The sequence below is a fragment of the Budorcas taxicolor genome, chromosome 12 (genome assembly GCF_023091745.1).
Source record: "Budorcas taxicolor isolate Tak-1 chromosome 12, Takin1.1, whole genome shotgun sequence".
Classification (NCBI taxonomy): Eukaryota; Metazoa; Chordata; class Mammalia; order Artiodactyla; family Bovidae; genus Budorcas; species Budorcas taxicolor.
In genome coordinates this window covers 56,495,089-56,518,014 of record NC_068921.1, presented here as the reverse complement: position 1 = coordinate 56,518,014, position 22,926 = coordinate 56,495,089, and positions in this window count along the sequence as shown.

Here is a 22,926-nt window from a genome sequence, read left to right as displayed (position 1 = left end):
TAAAATATATTATCTCCTTTAGAGTTGGGAGAATTATAAGTGTTACAAAATAAAGAAAATCATGATGAAAAAACAATACCTCTGAAAATGTTAAAGAATAAATTACTATTCTTTGCCACATTCTTTCCTAAGCGTCAAATAGAACAATGAAAGAGATGAACACAGATCCTGATTTCTTGTTGTTGTTCAGTCGCTCAGTCCTATCCAACTCTTGGTGACCCCACGGACTGCAGCACACCAGGCTTCCCCGTCCTTCACCATCTCCCAGAGTTTGCTCAAACTCACATCCATCAAATTGGTGATGCCATCCAAGCATCTCACCCTCTGTTGCCCCCTTCTCCTCCTGCCCTCAGTCTTTTCCAGCATCAGGGTCTTTTCCAATGAGTCAGATCTTTGCATTAAAAGAGATGAATATAGATCCTGATTACTTGAGTTTTGCTATTAATATTTAGAATGGGGATGGATATGAGAAAAAATTCCAATGTTATGAGTGCTTAGTAAGATGAAATTGAAGGTTCCATGGAGGCATATAATGTATGAAACATAAATGCCACCCTGATGAAATGACACTGTAGTATAATGACACTGTAGTATAATAATACATAATCTAAAAAGTGGGTATACAAGAAAATATTTAATTTACATTTGTTTCTTGTTGTCAGTTATCAATTTGTTTTTAATGTTTTATAATCCACACTACACAGTTGTGCAATAAAACACATGAATGTGCATGCATGCTGAGTCACTTTAGTAGTGTCTGACTCTTTGTGACCCCATGAACTGTAGCCCACCAGGCTTCTCCATCCATGGGATTCTCCCGGCAAGAACACTGGAGTGGGTTGCCATTTCCTTCTCCAAAACACGTGAACAGCATATAGTTAAATATGTATACAATTGAAAGGTGTTTGCTTCGATCAGTTATAGTGCCATAAAAATGCTACATTTTGGGGGGGGGGGGGGCGGACAGTGGCCATGTATGGATGCGAGAGTTGGACTGTTAAGAAAGCTGAGCGCCGAAAAATTGATGCTTTTGAACTGTGGTGTTGGAGAAGACTCTTGAGAGTCCCTTGGACTGCAAGGAGATCCAACCAGTCCATTCTGAAGGAGATCAGCCCTGGGATTTCTTTGGAAGGAATGATGCTAAAGCTGAGATTCCAGTACTTTGGCCACCTCATGAGAAGAGTTGACTCATTGGAAAAGACTCTGATGCTGGGAGGGATTTGGGACAGGAGGAGAAGGGGACGACCGAGGATGAGATGGCTGGATGGCATCACTGACTCGATGGACGTGAGTCTGAGTGAACTCTGGGAGATGGTGATGGACAGGCCACGACTGGCGAGCTGCGATTCATGGTGTCTCAAAGAGTTGGACATGACTGAGCGACTGAACTGAACTGAACCGAACTGAACCGAACTGAAAAAACACAGTATATTCATGGCATACAGCAATTAACATTTAGTTTATTCATGAGTTTTTGGCACACATGTATGGGTCGACTCATCTAAGCTGGATTCAGCAAAGCTCAAAGTGACTGTGGTTACCTGAAGGTCAACTAGGCAGCTTAGCTGATCTTAGCTGGTTTCTCTGTACTTCTCAGTGTTGAGTTGGTAGCTTGGGCTGATGTGGCTCATGCTTGTTTCTCACTCTCCCCAGTAGCTCACCTTCGGCATCTGCCATAGTGAAGACAAAAGATTAAAAAAGACATGAGCATTTTGCAAGGCCTGGTGAAGACTACACTCAACACTAGCGTAGCATTATTCTAGTGCTATTGGCCCAAGTGAGTACTAAGGAAATAGACTTACTAAGGAAATAAACTTCTTAAGGAAATAGACTACCTATTGATTAAAGGTAGTATGACTGCAAATTCATACTAGTATGGAAGCAATTTTGGCACTTTATCATAATGATCAAATGTTTCTTTTTCTGGCATAATGGATATTTATCTAAAACTAAATTTGGAGGCTGTCAAGTGGAAGAAATTATAGGGAGGACTGTGGTTATATGTAGAGGAGAAAACAGGTTCAACTGATGTAACAGACGTTAAAGAGACAGTGAAGAATAAAAGGTCTATTTTCCATAACCACAAAAAGTCTTACAAGAAAAATTTGAAAAGCAAAGAGAAAGCTGAAAAAGAGAAGATGTCTGCAAAATACAGTGAAAAAATTACATTCTTGAAAATTCAGAAACACAACAAAAGAAATTGAGCAAAAGAAACAAAAAACAGAAAACAAAAAACAAAAAAAAAACAAAAAACAGAAAATAAATAACTAATGTGAAAAAATTGTGAAGATTCTCAAAAACATTTTTGGCATATACACTTAACAAAGATGTTCATAATGATGATGATAAGTCAGTACCACAGTGCTTCTGTGAAATATTCTTATTAGAAGCTTCAAATTACACAAAGTTTCTGATGTGGAATGTTGAAAATCAATTGTTAATTGACATAAAACATGATATATTTGACTTAATAATTACCTGTATTACTATCCATCCCCAAATAGATGCTCAATAGAATAATTGTGAATTAGGGAGAGGAATGTAGAAAGAGAGAAAGGGTGAATATTCATCTCTTGGTATCAGAATTCTTGCCAGATTTGCATCATTTCTACCTGATTTAGCTTTTTTAAGACTTCTCACAACATGAAAAATTTGTATCTGCTTTTACACAGGACTTCAGCTTTATCTTGTAAATAATGAGAGGCTGCATATGGCCATCCTATTTATAATCATCTATGGAATGTATCTACATACTTTGTCATGATTGTTTTATCAATTGTTATTTTTAGGACACCACTTCAGTGAAAAATTTTGTTTAAGAAAAACCCTAATACAAATAATTTCTTATTCTTATATTATTATTGTTCATTTGTTAACTTTTGTGTCCAACTCTTTGTTACCCCCATGTACTGCAGCACACCAGGGTCCTCTGCCTTTCACTCTCTCCTGGAATTTTCTCAAATTCATGTCCATTGAGTCAGTGATGCTAACTCACCATCTCTTCCTTCGCCACCCTCTTCACCATTTGCCTTCAATCGTTCCCAGCATCAGGGTCTCTTACAATGAGTTGACTCTGGTGGCCAGAGTACTAGAGCTTGAGCTTCAGCATCAGTCCTTCCAATGAATATTCATGGTTGATTTCCTTTAGGATTTACCTAAACAATGAAAATTATAAACAGATATTTACAGAGGAAATGTCAGTAGATATAGTTATCTATACAATAAGGAAATTCACATTTTAATGGCAATTATAAATAATCAAAGGTGAAAATCGGATTCTCTCACCAAGGTTTAACAATGACTTGCATTGTGTTCCCACCATGTTGCCATCCCTGGTGATATCCACCTCAGAAACTCAAAAGTGTCATCCTTACTGAAGGACAGTGAGCTCTCTGTGACAGAAACTTGTCTGAGTGTTGTAGGCAGGAAAACTGTAGCAATGTTCCCTAGATCTTTGTATAAGTTATGGTGCAAAAAATTATTTTCAGATATAATGGCTTTTAATATAAACAGTGAACATAGAGAAGCCTTACGTCCACCAGGCCCCTATGAACCATCTGGCATCAGTAACATTCTGCCCTTTAACTCTGAAGATCCAGAAAGGGCACAATCAACATTTGAAATTGTCAGGGCTAAACCTATAAAAAACCATTGCCAGAATATATTTCATAAAGATTGTATATAGTTTTAAAACATTGAGGAAGAGAGCAGCACTTGCTTTTCTTCCCTCTGTGCTAGTGAAAGAGTGATTTCTTTGTCATCATTTCCATAAACAAATGTTCAGAAGCTTAATTTCACCACTTAAAACTTTTTCTTATTTTGAGATTTTGAATATAAATATTATTATACTGAACAAAAGTGGTTTCTGGTAGAGTAATTCTCACTCTTCTAATTACTGGCATTCTCTTCTAGTCCTCTTTCCCAAGAACCAAGGAATTCATCTGATTTCAAAGTTTTTCCCCCACATTGAAGTGAATCATTCTTCCATAGAGAATTAGTGTGTAGCCAATATGTCACCTCAGTGTCAACCTTGCAGCACTGCAGCCACAGCCTTTGAATTCAAAAGTTGTTACTAAAAGGCAGGAATTGCGATTAGCCCTGTGACCAGGCATCAGCTTTGACTTCCCTCCTACAGTTTATTTGATACTTATTTGAGATTTATCAAAATTTCCTTTTTCTACTTCACATAACATCTCACAACTTTTTTGCTCTCTGTAGGGTAAGAGTTAATAACAGAAATTTCCTTTAATGTACAATCTTCTGCCATGCATTTGGGAAAAATATTTTGAGTTTTGAACAATTGCTTTATCCTAATCCTCTTGTTTTTAACACTGATTAAGGCCCCCCTTTTATTTTTAATCTCCTTTGAACACTTCTGTCATATTCTAAGGGGAAAAGGAAGGGGTTAAAGTTTGCTCTTTCTTATATTGCTATTCTTGATCTGAAACAAATTGACAGATATTTCTCTGGCAAAGATGGGTTGATTCCAGATCAGTAGAGAATGGCAACATGAGGTCTACAACCAAAGCAAACCATGTGCAAGTCCCTGCAAGGCAAGGGAAGGAGAACTCTTTTCTAGAGAGAAAAAGGAGTTCAGAGGGCTGTAGTAAACAGTCCATGGTTTTTCAATTGCTGAGTCCTTGCCAAGAAATAAGTGAAGTCTTTCTTCTTCCTATGGGGCTCTGCTATCAGAGGGGGGCATGGGAGCTCCTCCTTCTGGTCCCCCAATTCTATCTGATTAGTTTCTCTTTATTAATTCTTTTTACTGCACCACTTGAAATCTGCCAAATTCATAAGCTTAATCATAAATGCCTAAATAAAAGATATAGATCACCTTTAGCTTTGAACCATTAAGATTTGTTTGAGACAACTATCCTTCTAATTATGAAGCTTAAGATAATTTTCTTTGGAAGAAATAAAGCTAACCCTGGGGGTGGAGGGAGGGAAATCACACTCAAGTGAGATACTGAAGTAAACATAATTCTTATGATGATTAGGTTCTAATTTGTTGTTGTTTGTTTAACTAAATAAGTGATATTGATGGTTATGTAGGCAGACATTCCTCACCGTGTGTTTGGGTGAACCAAATGAGGAGTGGTTCTCCTGACCTCCTCCATCCCAGGAGAGTAGGAACGAAGGTTTTGACGGGGGAGCCGAGGAAGCTGACGACTAGTTACTACAATGAATTTACAAGTTCCATAGGCAAAATTATCAGTGCTTATTGGGAAGAATAACTTGATATGAGATTCTCTGCCTTTCAGCAGGAACCACTATGTGATATCACTTCTGTCTGGCAGGTGCGGTCTAATGGATCAGCCCCTCTCAATAGTTCTGTGGGTCCCTCAGGAAGGGCTGGGTGCTGGGCTGGGGGAGTCGTTAGGGTTGAGCAACATCCCTGGGGGAAAAGGTGAGAGAAGGTGGTAGAAGCTTGCCTACGGGTGGAGGAGGGTTATTCATGCCATTCCCTGCTTGAGGAAGATGAGCTATTGAGTGTCAAAATTAATTTATGGTCACTGGGGGAGGCCAGCAGACCTCTGGGATGAGCCACCCAATTTGACTGGGGCGATAGTACCTTCCCAGGGGTCTGAACATCAAGTAGAACAAGACATGGCTCTGACTTCCTCCACAGACCCAGTGAGGCCTGGGTTGGGATGCAGGAACTAGCCTCCTGCTCTGATGCTGCACTGGGTGGCCCACAAAGGGAAGGTGCTCCAGGCACTGGGAACCTTAAAAGCATGGGGATGGGAATGTCCAGGGAATGAGCTATAGTCCTGAGAGTTGTGGAATAAGCAACAGGAGAGGATGAAGTCAAAGAAGGGGCAGGCCTGTGGGGGGAGGCAAATGTGTGGCTTAGTGGATCACCAGGTGATCAGGAGTCACAGGTGGAGTACGAACTAGAGAAGTGTCAGAAGGCTGGAGTTAAACCAGGGTCTGAAGATGTGTTTAGGGATGACCATTGAGAAGAAGGGGCAGTTCTGGGTCACCCAACATGTATTTGGGCAAAATGAGAATAGAATGGCCAGAATTACTAGTAAGCCAGCCAGCCTGCCCCAGATCAGGGGAGGAAGGATGCAGAGGCACTATCAGACTCACAGATTAAGGATTTCAAATGCAACATCCATTTGGATATGCACCATTACAATCTTCATGTTTTGCTGTCACTTAAAAAAAAAAAAATTGTAAAGTGTTGACCAAAAAATGTTAGATTTTACATCACACCTTTAATCAAGATTGTTCATTGATATTTGGATTTCCCTACATGTGTGTTCTTATGTCGCTTCAGTCATGTCTGACTGTGTGACCCTATGAACTCTAGCTTGCCAGGCTCCTCTGTCCAAGAGATTCTTCTAGCAAGAATACTGGAGTGGGTTGCCATGCCTTCCTCCAGGGGCTCTTCCTGCCCCAAGGATTGAACCCACATCTCTTAAAGCTGACCTGCATTGGCAGGCATGTTCTTTACCACTAGCACCACCTGCGAGCCCAGATTTACCTATATATTACATTTATTTGATATTTCTGTAGGGCTCTGACTTACAAGAGTTTTAATTAGCACAGTTATTTAAATAACACTGTTTCCTAATAGTTCATCTTAAATTTACTTGGCTATATCAACTGTAAACACACTTGCTGCTAGCTCCTCCTTCCAAAACACTATATAAATGACAGAAGCAGATAGGATCAGTGATCAATCTCTTCTCTTCCTTCAGAGTCTGTCAGGATTGGTCTCTCCATCTGTAATTCAATTCACATAAAAGCAGAAAAGGATGGGGTTCTATTGCAACCTTGTCTCCCATTGATACATCCAAGTGTTATTTTACAAAAATAGATGAAGCAATAGACCAATAAATATGAAAGTAGAGAAAAGAAAAAATGGTAACAGTAGGAGTAATCTGGATGTGATTAAGATGGTTGACAATGGAAATATTGATGCTGCTTTCTTCGGGAGACTCAAGATATGTAGTGAGAGGAGCACAGTGGAGGCAATTTACCAGCATAACTGAAGAAGTGGGTAATGAAAAATTAGGAGCCTTGAATTAACATATATGTACTGCTATACATAAAATAGATAAACAACAAGGACCTACTGTATGGCACAGGGAACTATGCCCAATATTTTGTAGTAACCTTAAGGGAAAGAAATCTGAAAGAAGAATATATATATATGTATGTGTGTGTGTGTATACACACACACATACATATATATATACATAAATCACTTTGCTGTACATCTGAAACTAACACAACATTGTAAATCAACTGTACTTCAATGTATTTTTTTTAAATGAAATGTCCCAGAGGAAGTAATATTGGAATATAAATTTCATGTTAATAAAACTTTCAGAGGTACTTCATAACACTGAAAGTACAGAGAATAAAATTTTGAAAGCTGACTCAAACTTAGAAGGAAACTTACAATTCACCAAGGCATAGAAAAATTATTTTATGTTATAAAAGGAGCTAGAGAAAGAAGCCCTATTCAAACTACTTCTCATGAGTTTTATTTAAACAAAAAATATAAAGCACTTTGTCAGTGTTCCAATAATTTTAATACAGTATATAATAAGTAAATATTAATTTTACTATTCATTCACTAGTAAATATACAACTAACAAAAAGATAGCTTTTACTATTTTGACAAAAGTTTTAAAAAGTTTAATATTTTGACAAAAGTTTATCTACAATCATAATTTTTCCCATTGAATTTTAAGATAGCTCTGTTTGGTTTTAGCTCACACCATAAATTTTACAGTCCAACATGAGGACTGCCTGTATTTTAAATGACATGGGAAAAACTACTCATTTATTAAATTCAATTAAGTAACTCAGAAATGAAGTAAAACAGAAAACAAAAACAGAGCTTCATTTATATTTACTCTTATTTATCATGGTGTTCACAGTTTCTTTCCCAATTTCTCTCCATATTGCTTCTCTTTTTCTTCCTTAGAAAAGCAGACCCACTTCTAATCTCTGCTCATATTATGTCAGATTACCAAGAAACCTCAGACATGCCATATTTTTTTATTTGATATTCAGATTATTTCCCCCACTTCACTCTAACAGTAATAATAACCTCACTTTCTCTATGACCTTTCTGAAGTGGCCTTCCTCCCTGTCAAATGATTTGCTACTGAGTTCTCTTTCTTCAGGAATGATTTTCTATCTGTATTATAGCATGTTGTTTAATAATTCAGATATTAAGGCATATTCTTAGGGTCTTATTCTTATTTTCATTAATCTGTGTTCCCCTAGTATACCATGCAGTGATGATTCTAATAATGTCTAATTCTGTAATTCAGTATATTGTGTTTTTATTTATTAAAATATTTTAATTTGGCCTATTTTTACACTGCAAATAAAAAACTTCTTTTAAACTTTTTTGGAACATAAGAGCTTCCCAGGTGGCTCAGTGGTAAAAGAATACACTGAGTGGTAAAAGAATCTCCTGCCAAGCAGGAGATTCAGGTTGGATGCCTGGGTCAGGAAGATCTCCTGCAAAAGGAAATGGCAACCCATTCCAGTATTTCTGCAAGGGGAATCTAATGGACAGAGGAGCCTAGCAGGCTACAGACCACAGGGTCCCAAAGAGTCAGACACAACTTAGTGACTAAAACAATAATAACAACAACTGAATCACCTGTTTTTTGAGATGTAACGTTCTGTTGTTGATACTTGTATAGATCGTTTTCATATTGAGTGACAGAAAAAGGAGTGACTTACATACGCATCGACATTTTTGGGGGGAAATGTCAGGAAAACCAGATTGAAGAAACTGACTTATTAAGAGACACATATGAATAAGTGAGTTTGTAAATTTATACTTATATAAAATCTACTGATTTCATAATTGCTTGAGATATCACATACATAATATAATGCATAATAATTGGTATATGATTTAAATTTACTCTCTCATTTGAATACATAGTTTTCACATTTGCATGCAAGAAATTCTAATTTATATTTTGAGTGTTAACCACTCCTTATTCATAAAATAACTTTCCCCCAAATGCATTTGTATCTTTTATTAAATAGTCACAAGCAATTTATGACAAAGTGAAAATATACAGTTAAGTATTAAATATGGTTATGAGTTTCTGAGTATATGGCAGTTTGATTTTATATTTAGAGGTAAAACAAAAGGGATATTTTTTAAACAGGAAAGTAAGAAGAAAGCAAATATTTTACTGATTAAATGAAATTCTTCAGTGAATGAGTGCTTCCTAAAACGTGAAGGACATTTTAAAGAAAATATATAGGGTGTTAAGTTTAAAGTTGAAAAACAAAAATATTCAATTTTCTAAACTGACTCAAGTGTCATTTTAAGCTTATGAATTATTTATTTCATTGTTCTCCAAGATTATAAGTGTATTGCAAATGTCACTCCTGATGCCAAGACCAGTATTCCAATTAGATACTTATTGAAGAGTATGGAGTGTGAGACAATATACCAGAATAATTGAGACTGTGATAGAATTTTACCAAAATATGCTTAGATCAGTTTCCTGTGACATCTGTAACAAATCACAGAAATGTGATTAAATCAACATAAATGTATCATAATTCTAGAAGTCAAAATTACAAAATTAGTTTGGATCAAAATTAATTTTCTGCAGTACTGTGCTACTTGTGCAGGCTCCAGAGAATTTCTTTTCTGCTTCTTCCATCTACTGGCATTCTTTGGCTTGTGGTCACGTTACTACAGTCTCTCTCTCCATGGATACATCACTATCTTCTGTCTATAATTTCCTTCTGCCTTTTAAGGACATCGTGATTACATTCAGTGCACACCATGATGTTAATCGAAGATGGCCTCCCCATTTTGCTACTTGTAATTTAATGACATATGCATAAAATCACATTTGCCACATGAAGTACCATTAACAGGTTCCAAGGATTAAACTGTGGCTATCTTCGAGGGTATCATTATTCAGCCCACCACAGCACTAAATACCATTTTTCACAATAGTAAATGAGCTGACCCAATACTTTGCATTGAAATAATGCGAATCAATATTGAAAAAAATTGCTTTGATACCCTGTGAACTGACAGATGAATCAGACAACTTTTAAAGAATTATAATTGATTATTCAATAATGTCTAAAGATAGCTTATGACTTTTTCATTCTGGTTAGAAAATCGTTTAAAAATCTTTATCAAAACTCTGTTATCACTGTAACCTCTATTATCATTGAGTAAAATGAATTGGCTTAATCACCCTCGCACAATTCACTGGGTTTAAAATAATGAGTGAATATAGATAGGTGAAGGGGTTATTTTTAAATGTCAATAGGTACATTTTGAGGGGCATGCAATTGATATAGATATATGATATTCTATGCTTTCTGAAATAATATTACATTCCTCCTCTTGTAAGAAATGGGACCACTTCATTCTGTGTTTTTATTTATAACGGGGTCAGATACTTTACATGCTGTTTTCTTTCCTAGTATTTCTGTTGTTATTCAGAGGTTGTCATCTATAAAACAATCTGAATATTTGCTTTTAGATATTCACACACTTGACTCAAAAGAATTATTTTCATATACATGATTTCCATCTACATTATGTTTTCCTTCTGGTTGGGCTGCCAGTGCTCATAATCTAAGGTATATTAACAGAAACAGGAAAGAAATTCAGGTGCCCTATGGTTTAGAAAATCACGGTAAACCACTCTTTTAGCTCCATTCTGCCTTTAGAGTGCCGGTCGCTGTGTGTCTATTGTCACCAACATTGAAACACCTCCAGTAATTGCCTTCTAAGAATAACTTTCATTCAGCCTCTTAGTAGACTGGAGACCTGGCTCGACTTGGTTAAAGGAAGATCTTTGAGGCTACAAAAATACACAGTACACATATTTTCAGAGTTCCTGATTTTTGTCTTAATCACCATCTTTCTTGGTGCACGGCACTTTCAAGTCTTGAGACATTAAGAACCTCAAAATGAAAGTGAAATGTGTTAGTCACTCAGTCATGTCTGACTCTGAGACCCCATGGACTGTAGCCCCCTAGGGTACTCTGTCCATGGACTTCTCCAGGCATGAGTACTATAGTGGGTAGCCATTCCTTTCTGCAGGGGATCTTCCCAACCCCGGGATTGAACCCAGGCCTCCTGAATTGCAAGCAGATTCTTTTCAGTCTGAGCCACAGGGGATGCCAAAGAATCTCAAGGGTGAGGTCAATTATTTTCCTCAACAGTGTCTCCTAAAGTAAGCACTTAGTTTATAATTTACCTCTAGTATGTAAGCTTCCCTCTTGTTCATCTATATGTTTCCTTAAAAGTTTTCTTTGGGAAAATGTAATCTGTTACCCTATTCTCTTGTCCATATGCTCAGTCACTCAGTTGTTTCCAACTCTTTGCAAACCCATTGACTGTAGGCCACCAGGCTTCTCTGTCCATGGAATTTTTAGGTCAAGAATACTGCAGTGGGTTGCCATTTCCTCCTCCAGGGGATCTTTCCCACCTAGGGATGGAACCCACATTTCTTGTGTCTCCTGCATTGGAGGAAGATTCTTTACCATTGTGCCACCTGTCTAGTTAAACTTAGATCAGTTTTTTATGTTTTTTTTTTACTGCCAACTAACTGATGATTCCAGAAGAAAAGGAGATTTACTGCAGTGTTTAACCAGAAGTTAGCTAATACTTTTTTTTCCCCTGTTTTGCAAATATTTTATTTGATTCTTAATTGTGTCTCCATATCTTATGGGGGTGTCTGGGGAGAAGTAATTTAGGTACTGCTCAACCTAGACAAAACAGAAGGATACAGAATAAAGCTCAGAGAAATTTCAAGGTATTCGAACAAAAGCACTCCTGACTTTCAAATCAACTGTAAGTCACTACATTAATACAGTAAGGAAGAGAGATATTAAATAGTGTGGGGATTCAAGGACTTTTGAGCCACTGTTGAAGTTATTCAGTAATGAGCAACAACACCTATTGTGTGAAGCAAATTGTGTGTTTCTGTGTCTGTGTGCAGGTGCATGAAGTGCATATGAGTGGTATGTTTCTTTATTCTTTAATGAAGAAGTAAGAGAGGACTTTCAGACATACCAGAGTTTAATCAGATTGCCTTACTTATGTAATTGCTTTGAGTAATTATAGGACTAAACACTATCGACTTCTATAAAAATTTGATCTTATGATGTCACCATCTTTATGTCTAGTCTTAGACGATTAAGGACAAGAAGAACATATATATTGTTATTTGAATTCTATTTTCATTTAATGAATTCTCTTTCTTACACATAATTGTTTTTTTTTTAATTTTCTAAATGTAAAGATTTATTGGAGGGCAGATGGTGTATAGAAACAATATTTAAAAATTTTTATTGATGTATAGTTGATTTACTATATTGATGTATAGTTGATTATATTAGTTTCAGGAATACAACATAGTTTTTCAAAAATTTTATAGATTACACTCCATCTAATGGTATTATAAAATATTGGCTATATTCTTTATGCTGTAAAATATATCCTTGTAGCTTATTTATTTTATACATAGCACTTAGTATGCCTCTTAATCTCCTACATGCATTTTATCTCACCCTCTTTCCCTTGACTCACTGATAATCAGAGTTTCTTCTCTTACGTCTTAAGTCTTTTTCTGTTTTGTAATATTTATTCATTTGTTTTATTTTTTAGATTCCATGTATCAGTGATAACATACAGTATTTGTCCTTCTCTATCTGGCTAATTTCATAGAGCATAATGTATTTTTCCAAAGAAGACATTCAGATGCCCAGGAGTTAATTAAATGGATGCTCAACATCACTAATCATCAGAAAAGCAAATTAAAGCTCCAACGATATATCACGTCATGCTTGTTAGGTTCAGTTCAGTTCAGTCACTCGGTCATGTCCGACTCTTTGCGACCCCATGTATTGCAGTACGCCAGGCCTCCCTGTCCATCATCAACTCCCAGAGTTCACTCAAACTCACATTCATCGAGTCAGTGATGCCATCCAGCCATCTCATCCTCAGTCGTCCCCTTCTCCTCCTGCCCCCAATCCCTCCCAGCATCAAAGTATTTTCCAATGAGTCAACTCTTCGCATGAGGTGGCCAAAGTACTGGAGTCTCAGCTTTAGCATCATTCCTTCCAAAGAAATCCCAGGGCTGATCTCCTTCAGAATGGACTGGTTGGATCTCCCTGCAGTCCAAGGGACTCTCAAGAGTCTTCTCCAACACCACAGTTCAAAAGCATCAGTTCTTCGGTGCTCAGCCTTCTTCATAGTTCAACTTTCACATCCATACATGACTACCATACATGACTACCATAGCCTTGACTAGACAATTCTTAGTTGGCAAAGTAATGTCTCTGCTTTTGAATATGCTATCTAGGTTGATCATAACTTTTCTTCCTAGGAGTAAGCGTCTTTTAATTTCATGGCTTCAACCACCATCTGCAGTGATTTTGGAGCCCAAAAAAGTAAAGTCTGACACTGTTTCCACTGTTTCTCCATCTATTTCCCATGAGTGATGGGACCAGATGCCATGATCTTTGTTTTCTGAACGTTGAGCTTTAAGCCAACTTTTTCACTCTCCTCTTTCACTTTCATCAAGAGGCTTTTGAGTTCCTCTTCACTTTCTGCCATTAGGATGGTGTCATCTGCATATCTGAGGTTATTAATATTTCTCCCAGCAATCTTGATTCCAGCTTGTGTTTCTTCCAATCCAGTGTTTCTCATGATGTATTCTGCATATAAGTTAAATAAGCAGGGTGACAATATACAGCCTTGACATACTCCTTTTCCTATTTGGAACCAGTCTGTTGTTCCGTGTCCACTTCTAACTGTTGCTCCTGGCCTGCATACAGATTTCTCAAGAGGCAGGTCAGGTGGTCTGATATTCCCATCTCTTTCAGAATTTTCCAGGTTGGCTATCATTAAAAAGATCATTAATAACAAATGTTGGTGAAAATGTGGAGAAAAGAGAATAACTGTACACTGTTGCTGGGTACATAAACCGGGGCAGCCACTGTGGAAAACAATATAGAGCTTCTTCAAAACAATAAAAATTTAGCCACCATTTAATCCAGCAGTTTCATCCCAGGAGATACATCTGAAGAAGGAAAAAAAAAATACTAATTGGAAAAGATACCCACACCCCACTATTATCAGGAGTATTATTTACAATAGCCAAGATATGACACTGTTTGAAAGATGAATGGATAAAGGTATGTGATATGTATATACAATGAAATACTACTCTGCCATAAAAAAGAATGAAATTTTGCCATTGGCAGCAACATGAACAGATCTTTCAAATTGCTTTAAAGTCATTTTATTACTGAAAAGTTTTCCTTGACATGAATGTTTAATCAAATATTTGATGAATTTGATATTTTCAAACATTGTTTTCTATCACGTCTTTAACATCATAACAATGAGAATTTGTATAGCCTATGAATTCAGTAAATTTCTACCATTAATTTTGAGTTATATTTCACATCAATATCTCATCCTTTTCTTTTAATTTAATTCATTATTATTTTATTTTACTATTTTTATTTCTTTTATTATGAATGAGTGTAAAGTAGGGAGTGTTTCACACTTTTCAAAGCTTAAGCATCATTTGTTAGATGTATTTCAATTACTACTTCTCTATGTGGTAATATTAGTATTTTTATGAAAAAAACTATTACCAACCAAATAGTTGTTGTATAATCTACTTTGACTTTAATATCCCAAAGAATGTTGAATGTTGTAAACTCTGGCAAATTTCACAGAAATTTTAATGAAATCTATTTGATGAACTTTTCAGAACATGGTAAGAGTATTACTTTAAATATTTCTCTTCTTGTTCATATTCTTGTTTTCCTTTCCCCTTCTCTTATTATTTAACACATCATCTCTTAAAAGAGTCTTTTATAGTCCCCAGTTTGGGGAGTGCCCAATAGTGCTTTCTCCTATTAATATATTTTATATTCCACTTCTTAAAATCTCTTGACTAAGTATTTTTTTCTAACTCTGAGATTTATATGATATCACTCTACTAGACAAAAGCACATGAGATAATCTTATTCTAATAGCATATGTTTTCCCAGTTTTGTCATTGAGGTTATAAGTAAATTGAAATGTGAGGTGTTTACTCTGGAATGACTTTTATATGTCTAAAATATTATAGTAAATGACTTCTTTAAATGAAAAATTGCAGCATATGGTCACCAAGAAAAAACTAGTGATAATATGCTTCACTGCTTTCTTTTAACATTGGGGAAATAGACCTAGAGAATTTAACTATACTACTTAAAGTCATCATAAGACTAGTCACCAAATTTTCTAGCTCTGAAATTGAGTGTGTTGTTTTCCCCCAAATGATGCAATTGAATCATTGGTTTATTGAAAGCTTACATTTTTGATCATCAGAAAAACTCAATCACCGTTGTTAATATATAATTTAAAAAATATTTTCTTTAAAACAAATCTATCCAGAGATTGGCAGATTGAATTATTCTAACTTTAGAAAATTACAAATTGAACGTGACACTGACCTTTCTATACCTAGGATATTCACTTATAAATTTCAAACTGGAATCACCTGCTTTAAGTTCCAAACTGCCGAGGTAAATTACATGTTCAAATGCTTAAGGGGGTATATAAACTATATTAAAGTTGAAGGTTTTGGTAGAAAACTATTTGCCTGCACACAAGAAAAGAATCTTATAGTAAAATGTTTTCCTTAATAATTATTAAAATTTTAGAAAAGCTGTTTTTAGAAAACAGATAAATAAATTTATCTTCTACCTAATTTGTGAAATTATATGTAACAAGAGGGAAAATATTAATCTCTTCTAAGAGATTCTAGTATTCAACAAAAATATGAATAGATTTAATCCATTTGAAGTAATCTTATATTTTGGTTTCATACTTTGTGTTAAAAGCAGCAACTTTATGCTATCACAATTTGGTACTGTTATAAGATTAATTTTTAATTTTACATTTTGTGTTTATAATCATTTTTAGCAGTCAAAATTTAACTTCTATTTTTAAATAATATATAATCCAACTCCAAATCTATTAGTATACTAGTTGCAATAAGATACATTTTAAAAGGAGCATAAATTAACTTTGGGAGAATTAATTTAATAGTAATATTATATTTTTCTCTTATAAATCACTGGGACTTTGACATTTACAGGAAAAAATAAAAATACTACTTCTGAAATGTCATAGACATGTATTTACCTCCAGGCACCCAGTGCAGCAAAATGAATCTATTTCCATTTGTTCTGTGACCAAACAAAGGAGCCAACCAACCACAGAGAACATGTTTTGGAAGAATTTGATTTGTGGGCTCTTTCAGATTGATAATGGATATGAGGTTTATTCAATTCCATCTCCAGTTTTATTGGGAACAATACCAAACACATCTATGTTGTGACTGGAATGCAAATTTATGTGTTGTCACTGATATTTATAATAGCCTAACAACTTGTTTTACAGATGCACAGAAGACTTAAATGTCATATTCTTTTAAAAAAAAAGATTTATGAGTTGTTAAATTACCGCACTGTGAATTGTTTACAATAGTAATTTGATTAAGTTGAAGAATAGATAAAACATGTTAATATGAGGTTGATGTTTGACATGATTTATTTTAGCCTGAATTATCTCAGTTCTACCCATCACCATAATACACATTTTTCATCTTCCCATATGAGTCAAGAATCATGAAGTCACTGCTTATGAAAATGTTGTACGTAAATCATTTTAATTACTTGTAGAGAAATTTATTACTAGGGAACACAAAGTATTTGAAAATTTATAGAATGTGAACAATAGCAATGTTCATTAAAAAACCCTCTTAACATATATCACACACAAATTTACATTAGAAAGGACAATCTGTTATGTTTCTAATGTATACAAAAGTGTTTTGTTATGTGAATATCTTATTATATTTGTTATTTTATAGTCAATATGAACTCTTAAAAAGAGTACTATCCTATTTTAGTTTTCAAGCTATGAATAATTTTATAATTATTATTAATTAATAGCTATACTGTGTGAGTGTATATGAGGAGAGGAAGACTGCAAGAGAAAGAAGAGAGACTAAGATTTTATTGGTAATGAATAGCCCTCAGAATGATTTATTTCATTTTTATGCAAGTTTGAAAAGTCACAAATGTGTCACAAGTTGAGATTTTTTTAATTAAAAATGATGCTCATAAGCTGACAAAAAACTATTCCACCTATCATCTCTGCTCTTTTCGTTTTGGTTACTGACAAGAGTTCAAAAAAAAGAAGGAACATTGTGGTGGGCAAGGCAGGGGTGACTTGCATTCTGAGACATACGACTCTAAGAATGAAACATTGTTAATAGTTCTAAAAATTAAAAAAATTATGAAAATGGTGCATTAAACATTATCAGTTTTAATGGACTACCTGAAACATCAAATATCAGTTTTTATGGAATACCTCATTGCAGAACTTCAGAAAAATTGATAATAAGGTGTAAAAATGAGTTCCTATGAGATTTCTTATATAATATCATTATGAATAATTCTTGCTCAAAAAAGCAGTTGTTACAGTAATGCTGAATAGTGTGTGCTTTTAAGTGTTGATTTGTCATAAGAAACACAATTGAATAAATTACTAGCAGAAAAAAATAGAATTAAAGAAAATTACACATATCACTTGTCAGAAACTACAAAACATTATTAGGTATGCATTTGCAGAAAAACAAAAGTAAACTTTAGCACAAGTATTTCAAAATTTGAAATATAAACTAGACACAAAATATAATCTCCCACATATAACAGTATAAATTTTGTATTCTAAAATAATAAAAAAAATTATTTTCAAGCAACATTCAGTTCAGTTGAGTTCAGTCTCTCAGTCGTGTTCGACTCTTTGTAACACCATAGACTGCAGCGCTCCAGGCCTCCCATTCCATCACCAACTCCCAGGGTTCATTCAAACTCATGTCCATTGAGTCAGTGAGGCCATCCAACCATCTGATCCTCTGTCATCCGCTTATCCTCCTGCCTTCAATCTTTCCCAACATCAGGGTCTTTTCCAATGAGTCAGTTCTTTACATCAGGTGGCCAAAATTTTGGAGTTTCAGCTTCAGCATGAGTCCTTCCAATGAATATTCAGGACTTACTTCCTTTAGAATGGACTAGTCGGATCTCCTTGCTGTCCAAGGGATTCTCAAGAGTCTTCTCCAACACCACAGTTCAAAGGCATCAATTCTTTGGTGCTCAGCTTTCTTTATAGTCCAACTCTCACATCCATACATAACTACTGGAAAAACCATAGTTTGACTAGACGGATATTTGTTGGCAAAGTAGTCTCTGCTTTTTAGTATGCTGTCTAGGTTTATCAGCTTTTCTTCCAAGGAGCAAGCGTCTTTTAACTTCATGGCTGCAGTCATCATCTGCAGTGATTTTGGAGCCCAAGGAAATAAAATCTGTCACTGTCTCCACTGTTTCCCCATCTATTTGCTGTGATGTGATGGGACTGGATACCATAATCTTAGTTTTCTGAATGTTGAGTTTTAAACCAACTTTTTCATTTTCCTCTTTGACTTTCATCAAGAGGCTCTTCAGTTCTTCACTTTCTGCCCTAAGTGTGGTGTCATCTGCATATCTGACGTTGTTGATATTTCTCCTGGCACTCTTGATTCCAGCTTGTGCTTCATCCAGCCCAAGGTTTATCATGATGTACTCTGCATATAAGTTAAATAATCAGGATGACAATATACAGCCTTGATGTACTCCTTTCCCTATTTGAAATCAGTCTGTTGTCCCATGTCCAATTCTAATTGTTGCGTTTTGACCTGCATACTGATTTCTTAGGAGGCAGGTCAAGTATTAAAGAGACTTAAAGAGTATTAAAGACTCGTATCCCTGTCTCTTTAACCAGACATTAAATGTATCCAAAATGACTGAACATTGAGCTGTTAAGGAAATATTTGTAAGTTTTAAAAACTAAATTATTTAGTGCTACATTCTAATACAGAAGGTGTTAAAAGCAGAAATTAAAAACAAAATTTTGCGTAAAATAGACTCAGTTATTTGAAAACTAACTAGATATTTCTTAATTAATTTAGGATAAGATGAAATCAAAACTTCTTTGCTATCAATTTGAGACTGAGACACTCAGATGAAAAATATACGATGGAACTGTGAGTCTTAAAATTAGGTTATAAAAAGGAAGAGAGAAATTTAGTTAAGTAACAACAGTCTTGTTTCTAACCATTTTGAAGTTACATGTACTGGACTTACTCTAACAGAAAACAACTGTAAACCTGGAACAACTATTTGAATTGAATCTTTTCAAGTGTAGGAAAACTCCTAACTGTGATACTTGATAGAAGAGAGACAGATAAGGTGGATATTACCTGAAATTTGGCCTTCAATATTTATGCACTTTCAGACTGTGGCTGCTAAACATGAAACAGACAGAGAGAAGTTGTCTTTCTGAGCTGAGGACACACACAATGGAGCTCAGTTTTCAAAAGCAGCTGAAATTTGCAGAGAATATCACTGGAGCATTGTGAGCAAAAGTTGAGCCCAGAAATCTTCATAGGGCTTTGCTCTATGTCTTTGACCACAAGTTAGTCTGGGCATGTGAAGAACGAGAATTGTAAGATCTTGAAGGGTGTGACAACGGTGGAGTTTAGGGCAAAATGGAGATACTAGTTATATGCTCCTTGAACATGTTAGAGTTCTGTTTATCTTGAGTGGAAACATATTACTGAGCACCTCAGACATTCATTTGTCACTTCAGAAATTCTATGTTTTCAAAGTTAGAGTAATGCTCTAATGTCAGAAAATATCCTAATACTAAGGGAAAAATCTAAATAGATCCAATCTAATCACTAGGGTCAAGTGCTAAGATACTCAGCTTTCATCATGCTGGGAGCACTAATCATCCTCTATTAAGTTCAACATAGATTAAGCCATCTCCATAGAAACAAGCAGGAAAACACTTTGAAAGGAAGACACACTATAATCAACACCGAGAAAAATGTCGATACTATCCCATGACCTGTATTTCAGCTGATGGCGTATTTCTTGGTTTTCTTTTCCAAAAAAAATTTAATCAGAAAACATTTTAAAAAATTATTCAAGAACTTATGATGTTTGGCTTTATTTAAGTCCTGAAACATTTCTGTTCATAGATTTGAATCTAATAGGCTTCAACACTTAATAGTATAATTGAACCAGTTGAATACATTTTGATTTCTGCTTTTATATAACAATAAGTTATTCAGGTTTGTTTATTTAATCAGTCATGCATTATTCTGAATTATGGATGAGTTCTAAAGCATTAAATTAAAATATGAAATCCAGCCTTGTAAGCAGAACTTGGAAATTACTATGATCAAGGTCTTTTGGAGTGAGGAATATTAAAAACCTGGAGATATAATCAGGGATTACATTTAAGCTACTGGATATTGGAAATTGAGGTAGTTAAAATTCTGCTGCCAGTCACAGACTAAAATTTGGATTCACTACTCTATATCATTAAATGTTCCTATAGAAAAGATATCATACATAAAACCTCGACAGTATAAAAATGATTGGAAAAACACTGAACCAGAAAATCAAAATGATTTATTTAGATCAATGATGTAAAAAAATAAGCCCAATATTTTGATAAGTATAGTACTTTGAAATTAGTTTAAAAGTATTACTAGTGCTTATTATCTTTTTGCTTATGTATTTTAGAATATACAATTCAAGTTAATGATTTAATCCTTATCTTTAAGAGAATAAACTCTAATTTAAAATGATAAAACTTAAGAAAAATGTAAATATTAATACATAAAAAGGATGATGTTATATTTAATTGTTACACAGATTCCATTATTTGTATAGTCATGAGACTTCAAGACAAAAATTAACTATCTGCACACACACACAAACACACATACACACAATTTCCTTCCTCCCATTCCCCCATTTATCTCCTAAGAGGTTATATACACTTTATGTATTTTGCTTTGTTTTCATAAAATCTGGACTCTTTAGTAATTTGATTTTTTTAAATCGTAGAATTATTTTTTACTTGCATGCAAGCTAAGTTGTTCAGTTGTGTCCGACTCTTTGTGACCTCATGGACTATAGCCAGCCCATGGGATTCAACAGGCAAGAATACTGGAATGAGTTGCCATTTGCTCCTCCAGGGGATCTTTGAGACCCAGGGATCCAACCCAGGTCTCTTATGTCTCCTGCGTTGGCAGGCAGGTTCTTTACCTCTACCACCAGCTGGGAACCCCATTTACTAATGGCAGTATCTTATTTTTGACCAGAATATTTTTATTTTCTTTCTTGAGGTCATCACTTTAAATGTTCACTTGATGAGTTTATTACTTTATTTCATATGAATTTTTTACTTACCACACTCATTATCTACCTCACTCATAATGATCTTCATTGATTTAAACTCCCTGAAATTACAAAGCCTAACCTTGTTGTTTCATGACGGTGAAACCAATCCAATTGCTCTCAAAAAAGAAATCAAGTACTTGATGCTTATTTATGATCACCTGGGAAGTTTCCAATGTTTATTAAATGTCTAGTAATAAAAAGTATCTGTGGTTATATTCTACAAAATATATGTGAAACTGAAATTTTAATTTCATACAATTTTCACTTTGTACAGAATCATTCTTCTTTTGACTTTTTCATCCATTAAAATCTCTGGAAAACATATTTTAGCTTGGAGATTGTTCAGACAGGTCACAAGCTGGACATGGCAGCTTTGTTTTGGCAATCCCTGGCACAGACAGACTGCAATCTTACATTTGGAGCATCAGGGAATGCTTTTGAATTTAAGAAATAGTAAATTATAACAGGTGTGAAAGAATTACACTTTCTAGCTCATAATAGGGACTTAAAAATTAACTATTGACTAAAGAAGGACTTAGTGTACAATAGTATAAGAAGAAGGGGAAACAGAAAGTAGTTGTTCTAGAATGAGGGATCAGCTATTTTAAAATCTACAACAAAAGTACCTATGAACTTTTGGAGATGCCAAAGTACAATTTAGTGAAGCTGACTTGAAGACAGTGAAATGTGGAAAAGAAAGTGTGTGATATTAGAAGACTCATTATAAAACTTTCAGCTGAGGACTCTTTCTTTGCAAAGATGAGTAACAGTATTCATTTTCCAGAATTGTTTACATAGATGAGTGAGACAATACAGAACTGCTACATAGGTGGAAAGCATAATTATTACTCTGTATATATTTCCTTCTTTTTAGGAATTTGCCTACTAAAATATTTTATTTTGCCTTATACAATTAAATTTAAATATTTATCTTGATATTCAATGTTCTCAAATCAATATGGTTAAAATCTAAAGGCACTGTTTTATTAAATTGGCCAGTTTAATTTCATTATAAAGTTTGTCTTAAAATATTTACAAACTTGTGGCAGTTGCAGATAGTACTGTAGTAGCTTTAGATAAACTGAATTGAAATGTGCTATTTTGTTTTGTTCCATTTTAAAACTGGTCATTAAGGGCAGACAGAGATAAAACATCATGTTTTTATTGCACTAACCTTTAATTTGCTCAACAGATATTTTTCAGGATGCAATCATGTGCAGCAATTATCTCTAAAATTTTGAAAGATGGAAACTACTTTTCCCTTAAGGACATCCAAAGTATAATCAAGCACCTTGGCAAGAAAGACAACTCTTCAATGCTTTTCACATAATCCTGAAAGGATTATTTATTCCCCCATAAAACAGATGGCCAATTGAACTCCCATCACCTCCTCCCCTTTCCTGTTCTGTGTATTTAGTGCTGAGCACACAGCCCACTGAGCTATCTGCTGTTATAATAGTGTTATTTTCTTCTTTAATGTTACTTTTGACTTCTACATTGATAATTTGAATCAGGATGCTTGATTAAGGTCAATTTATCATACAGAAAGTGAACTCACACGGAAAATCTGTCCACTCAATATAA